General features: G+C 37.2%; 1 pseudogene; it reads left to right on the top strand.

The window, feature by feature from the left end:
* Positions 1 to 5,366: 5,366 nt before the first annotated feature.
* Positions 5,367 to 6,634, top strand: LOC108479000 (peroxidase 73-like; annotated as a pseudogene).
* Positions 6,635 to 7,177: the final 543 nt, after the last annotated feature.

Below are 7,177 nucleotides of genomic sequence, written 5' to 3' on the forward strand. Positions count from 1 at the left end.
TCTCATTTCCACTCGGGTACCATCACTGGCTGAAGTAAACCCGAAGGCACTTAGTGTTTGGCTTTTACTTGTTGGCATATCAAACATTTCAAAACAAACTCGGAGATATCTCTTTTCATACCTGGCCACCAATACATTTTCTTCAAGTCTTATATATTTTCGTACTACCCAGATGTACAGATAAACAACCATTATGTGCTTCATGAAGAATTTTCTAAATAAGTTCATCATTTTTCGGTACACAGATCCTATCTCAGAACATCAAACAATCATCAGATCCGAGATGAAAATCTGAATCACTAACCGATTTACAATGAGCTCTCTTGGCTTGCAAATCACTGTCACATTTTTGAGCTTCACAAATCTGCTGAATAAACATCGGCCTAGCTCTCAACTCAGCTAGAATAAAAATGTCATAAGATAAAGTCAATTTTGTGTCCAAAGCTCTCAAAGAAAACAAAGTCTTCCTACTCAAGGCATCTGCAACTACATTTGCTTTACCCGGGTGATAGTCAATCACCAACTCATAATCTTTCAAGAACTCGAGCCATCTTCATTGTCGTAAGTTCAAGTCTTTCTGGGTCATCAAATAGTTTAAACTCTTATGGTCGATAAAAACATGACATTTCTCACCATACAAATGGTGTCGCCATATCTTCAAAGCAAACACAATAGCAACTAATTCCAAATCATGCGTCGGGTAATTCTTCCCATGTGGCTTCAATTGTCTCGAGGCATAAGCTATCACTTTGTCTTCTTGCATCAACACACATCCTAATCCATTCAGTGATGCGTCGCTATAAATCACAAATTCCTTTCCAGATTCAGGTTGCAGTAAAACCAGTGCCTTAAGCAATAATGCCTTCAGCTTCTCAAAACTTTGTTGACATTTTTGTAACAAATCTCGTCATAGGAGTAGCAATCATCGAAAATCCTTTAACAAACCGGCTAAGCCCAGAAAACTTTTGACTTCGAACACATTTCTTAGCAGTTTCCAATCAACAATTGCTGAAATTTTACTTGGATCAACCCAAATACCATGACCTGAGACAATATGGCCCCAAAATCCAACTTCTTTGAACCTAAACTCACTTTTACTGAACTTAGCATACAACTGTTTGTCTCTCAAAGTTTGTAAAACAGTTCTCAAATGCTCGGCATGCTCAGTCTCATAATGAGAATAAATCAGTATGTCATCAATAAAAACAATTAAAAACTTATCCAAACATGGTCAGAAAATTTGATTCATCAAGTCAATGAAAACAACAGGGCATTAGTTAATCCAAATGGCATAACAAGGAATTCATAGTGCCCGTACCTTGTTCTGAAAGAAATTTTTAGCACATCTGACTCTTTAACTCTCAACTGGTAATACCCATATCTCAAATCAATCTTGGAAAACACTGTCCCTCCTTTCAACTTATCAAATAAGTCATCTATCCTCAGCAACGGATACTTGTTCTTTATGGTTACCTTATTGAGCTATCGGTAATCTATACAAAGTCTCATAGATCCGTCTTTCTTCTTTATAAATAATACCGGAGCACCCCAGGGGGAATAACTCGATCTCGCGAATCCCTTATCTATCTATTCTTGCAACTGAGCTTTTAATTCTTTCAATTCAATCAGAGCCATTCTATATGGAGCAATAGATATCGGTGAAGTACCAGCGACTAACTCAATCCCAAACTCAACTTCTCTAACTGGAGGTAACCCAAGCAACTTTTCCGGAAACACATCTAGATATTCACAAACTATCGGTACAGATTCAATTTTCAATTCAAACTCTTTCGTGTTTAACACATAAGCTAGGTAAGCATCACACCCTTTTCTTATACATTTCTGAGCTGACATTGAAGAAATTACCATAGGTAATCTATCTGACTCATTTGATTCAACCCGAAGAATTTCATCATTTTCACATTTCAATTCAATAGCTTTCTGTCTACAATTTACTATAGCATCTCCATACCCAAAATAACATCAAACTCATCAAATGGCAACAACATCAAGTCAGCCAGAAAACAGTAAGCTCTAATCATAAAAGGACATTTCTTACCCACTTTTTCAACTAAAACATGCTTGCCTAAAGGGTTTGACACCTTAATCACAAATTCGGTAAACTCGACAGGTAGTTTCTTATTATTTACCAAATTCATACAAACATACGAATGAGTAGATCCAGGGTCAATCAATGCAATAACATTAGTATCATAAAGAGAAAAAGTACCAGTAATAACATCGAGAGACGTTGCTTCTTCGCGTGAGCACGAATGGCATAGGCTCTCGCCGGTGCTCGAGTTTCAGATCTCACAGTAGTTTCTTTCGTCACACCTTTACTATTGGCTCCATTTCCAGTATTCCTTGGGGGCCTTCCTTTGAAGCAGTATTACTAGGCCCTGCACTTTGAAATTTCTCTTTTTCTGCCATCTCTGGGCAATCTCTGATAAAATGCTCTTGTGAACCACACTTGAAACAAGCCCGGTCATTCATTCTACATTTGTCGAGATGTCTTCTTCCACATTGTTGACACTCGGGCCTATTAGACTTTACATTGCCCACTCGCCATTGAGGTGGCTTAAGATTTAAAACTCGAATGTTGCTTCTCAAGATCTCTGCTTGGATATCCCAATAAAAATTCGAACGGGAATACATTTCTTTAGACTCCTTAGACTGAGATGGAAATGACTTACTCATCGGTCTCTTCCTCGAATCTTTAGCTTCAAGATCAGCTTTCTCGGCCTTACAACCCTGTTCAACCAATACCACAAACTCTTTCAATTCTAAGATCCCGACTAAAACATAAATATCTTCATTCAATCCATCCTCAAATCTTTTGTACATAATAGCTTCTGTGGAAACACACTCTTGAGCGTATTTGCTCAATCTGACAAATTCTCGCTCGTACTCTATTACGGTCATACGACCCTATTTCAACTCTAGAAATTCCTTACGTTTTTGATTGATGAATCGTTGCCTAATATACTTCTTTCGAAACTCCTACTGAAAGAAGTTCCATGTGACCCTTTCTCTCGGAACTACAGATACAAGTGTATTCCACCAATGGTATGCAGAATCTCTCAGAAGCAAGATAACACATTTTAAACACTCTTTTGGTGTGCAGGACAACTCATCGAATACCCTAATAGAGTTCTCGAGCCAAAACTCGGCTCTCTCAGGATCATCATCCATATTATCTCGAAAATGTTTTGCCCCACGCTTTCGAATCTTATCAACCAGAGGCTTATTCATTCTTATGAAGTTCATACCTTGTGGGACTATGGGAATCGGTCGAGCAATAGGTGGGGGTGGCGGACGTTGGGGATTCGAATTTATTCGAAAAAGTTCCGTATAACACTCATTCATAATATGGAGAAAGGCTTCCTTGCTTCCTTCTCATTGACTAACCATAGGGGGTTTACTATTCGATAGCGCTACCCCTTAAGCGAGAGTCGACGCATTACTTTCTACTTCATCAGCCTCAGCTCAATTGAGATCCAATACTATATGAAAATATGATTTACAATTGTCAGGAGTCATCACACTATCACAGTTCATTTATGGCATGTATAGCTAGACTCTTACACACACTATGTTAGTATTTGATACCACTAAATGTAACACCCCTTACCCGTATTCAACGTTGGAATAAGGTACGAGGCATTACTAACTTAAACTAAAACAAACATTCAAAATTGGGACATGAATTTCCACTCAAATTTAAAACTTTTCGAAAACATTCATTTCGTCCCTTAAACGAGCCTACGAGGCCCAAAACATGCATTAAGAGTGGTTCGGGACTAAACCGAGAACTTTAGAAAACTTCCCAACATTTATAAATTTTTTCATCAAAACAGGGGTCACACGCCCGTGTATGTAGGCTGTGTGGACATACACGCCCATGCCTCTAACCTGTGTAACTCTCTATTTATGACGTCATCAATAAATTGAAGTCACACGGCCAAGTCACATGCCCGAGTGCTTAGGCCGTGTGGGCGATTTAATTTTCATAATTTTTCATAAAATAGGTGTAGACTTCACACGCCTTGGGCACACTCTCATGTTCCTGGGCCGTGTCCTTCACACGGCTGAGACACACGGCCGTTTCTCTTCCCGTGTGGCCAATTAGAATCTAAAAATTCAAGATGCAGGGTACACACGGCCGAATCACACACCCATAGGGCAAGCCATGTGTCACATATGGCCTAGACATACGCCCATGTGTCTACCCGTGTAGACAAAAATAAGGTTATTTACCAAGCCATTTTGCCACCCTTACTTGCAGCAATCTACACAACCACAACCAACACCAATTCAAGCATAAACATACAACCAATTCAGCCACAACCAAGTCATTCACACATCAGTTACATGTTATGTTCTATCACATACAACATCTCATACTTATCATCTCAAACCATGCAAAATCCATATCCATGAAAACATCATCATATTATGGAAAAATTACCTTTTTTCCCTTAAAGTTTCATATTTTTACAAATTAGCCTTTAAGCTCGTACAATGAAATGCACTCAATTTCTTTGTTACCCAAGGCTAGTCGAACCATAAACATGCTCATATCAGACCACATTTTTCATCAAATTAGATTTTTACTACCCATTTTACAAATTTTTACAAATAAGTCCTTTTTAGGTATTTTTATGGAAAATCACTTAGTAAAAGTTGTTTATCACACCTTAAACATACAATATCTTCCATCAAACATTAAAATACATGCATGCCACACATGGGTAAATTTTTAAACATGAACCTTACTTCAAAATAATGGCAGAAATAGGAAATCGGGTTACGATGACTTAAAAAATGTAAAGAACATTAAAAACGGGGCTAGAATGCACTTACTATCAAGCTTGAAAGTTGAAGAAACCCTAGCTATGGTGTCTTGAGAATTTCAGCCAATCTAGGAGAAGTTGGACACAATTTTGGCTTTATTTTCCCTTTTTATTCTTTTATTTACCAAATAACCAAAATGCCCTTTTTACCAAATTTTAAAATTTTATCTCAACATGTCCATTTTTGTCCACTAACTTAAAAAATGGTCTAATTATAATAAAGGACCTCTAATTTAAAACTCACAGCAATTGGACACCTCTAGCATGTAGAACTCAACTTTTGCAATTTTTACAATTTAGTGTTTTTTACTAAATTGAGTGCCCAAACATCAAAATTTTCGAACGAAATTTTTAGAAAATTATTATATGAAACTGTAGACCACAAAAATATAATAAAATTAAATTTTCCTATGTTATATTTTTGGTCCCAAAACCACTGTTCCAACTAGCCCCAAAATCGGGCTGTTACAATATAGTTGCTTTTATACTCATTATTTCTCAGTTTTTTCTCAAATGGGTCACTTCATTAACCTTTTAGTTTTCCTGTCATTTTCTCTGAGCTTCTGTTTGTTTCCTAGCATAGTATCAGCTCAAGTAAGATAAAATTTCTATGCTAATTCTTGCTCAAATGTAGAAGCCATTTTTAAAGGTGAAGTGGCCAAGAAATTCAGCCAAACTTTAGTCACAGTTCCTGCCACTTTCCATCTCTTCCATGATTTCTTTGTCCAGGTTTTTTTGCAACACTTTTTTTTGAATATTACACTTTTCTCCATTTTGCTTAAAATGTATCAACCTGTGTTTGCAAGTGCATTTATTGTTTCTAACATGGATATGATACTTCGGTTATGATTGCATCTACCAGTAGCAACAAAGCTGAAAAAGATTACCCTGATAACCTGTCGTTAACCGGAGATGGATTTTACACCATTATCAAAGCTAAAGTAGTGGTTGATGAGGTTCCAAGTTGTAGAAACAAGGTTTCTTGTGCTGATATCTTGGCTTTGGCTACCCGTGATGTTATTGCTATGGTATGGTTCGTTCCTATTTCTTTGATATTACCACAATGATTGATTGACATTATTGCTGATATATTAGTGAATGTGATCTGATTATAATTACAGTCTGATGGACCTTCTTATGATGTTGAATTGGGGAGATTGGATGGGTTAAGCTCTACAGCTTTTAGTGTCAATGGAAAGCTTCCTCACTTAACTTTCAACTTGAATCATCTTAATTCTCTTTTTACAGCAAATGGCCTTAGCCAAACTGACATGATTGCTCTATCAGGTCTTATTATTACCACAACTTCAATGTCTGCATTTCCAACATAAGCTTCCCATGTTAAAGGCTTTCATTGGTTTTATGTTCTTGCAGCAGCACACACTCTTGGATTCTCACATTGCGACAAGTTTTCCAACAAAATATACAATTTTAGCCGTCAAAATTCAGTGGACCCAATGCTCAACAAGGACTATACTACTCAAATTCAACAAATGTGCCCCAAGATTTTGGACCCAAGGATAGTCATCAATATGGACCCAAACACACCCAGGATATTTGACAATGTCTACTTCCAGAACTTTTAGAAAGGGTAGGGCCTTTTCACCTTCGACCAGGTTTTATTCACGGACACAAGGTCTAGACCTACTGTAGACACATGGGCCTCCAAGTCACAGGCTTTTAACCAAGCTTTTATTACTGCTTTGACTAAGTTGGGTCGGCTAGGTGTCAAGACTAGGAGGAACGACAACATTCATAGAAACTGTGCTGCCTTTAACTAAGAAAAAAGGTTGGGTTCTTGAAGCTGAATTTTTGTTATACAAAGATTTGTGTTATTTAGTTTATAGTAAGATTTCTTGGTATTATAATGAGTTAGAGAAAGGGATTGGAATGATTGAATCATAAAAGTCAAATAAACAGATGATGTGACTGTGACAGCAAACGTTGTTTGAGCCTAATTGGATTGGACTGGATCGGGAAAATGAACGTTCAGTTATGATGTTATTAACTTCTCTTTATTGAATCGTTAACTGTATTTATAATTCATACCAGTACATACCTGACATTACAAGGAAATAAGACTAGGAAAAAGCAACAAAAGTCAGCTCACCAAATCAATCATACAGTAATTGTAAATTGTAACACCCCTTATCCGTATCCGATGTCGGGACAGGGTTCGAGGCATTACCGAACTTAAACATTCACAAACATGTAAAACTAGGCCACAAAATTTTGTCCAATTTCAAACTTTTCAAACACATGCATATCATCCTTTACATGGGCCTTCAAGGCCTAAAACATACATCGGGGTGGTTTGGGACTAA

Source organism: Gossypium arboreum, chromosome 12 (genome assembly GCF_025698485.1).
Source record: "Gossypium arboreum isolate Shixiya-1 chromosome 12, ASM2569848v2, whole genome shotgun sequence".
In the NCBI taxonomy this organism is placed as follows: domain Eukaryota; kingdom Viridiplantae; phylum Streptophyta; class Magnoliopsida; order Malvales; family Malvaceae; genus Gossypium; species Gossypium arboreum.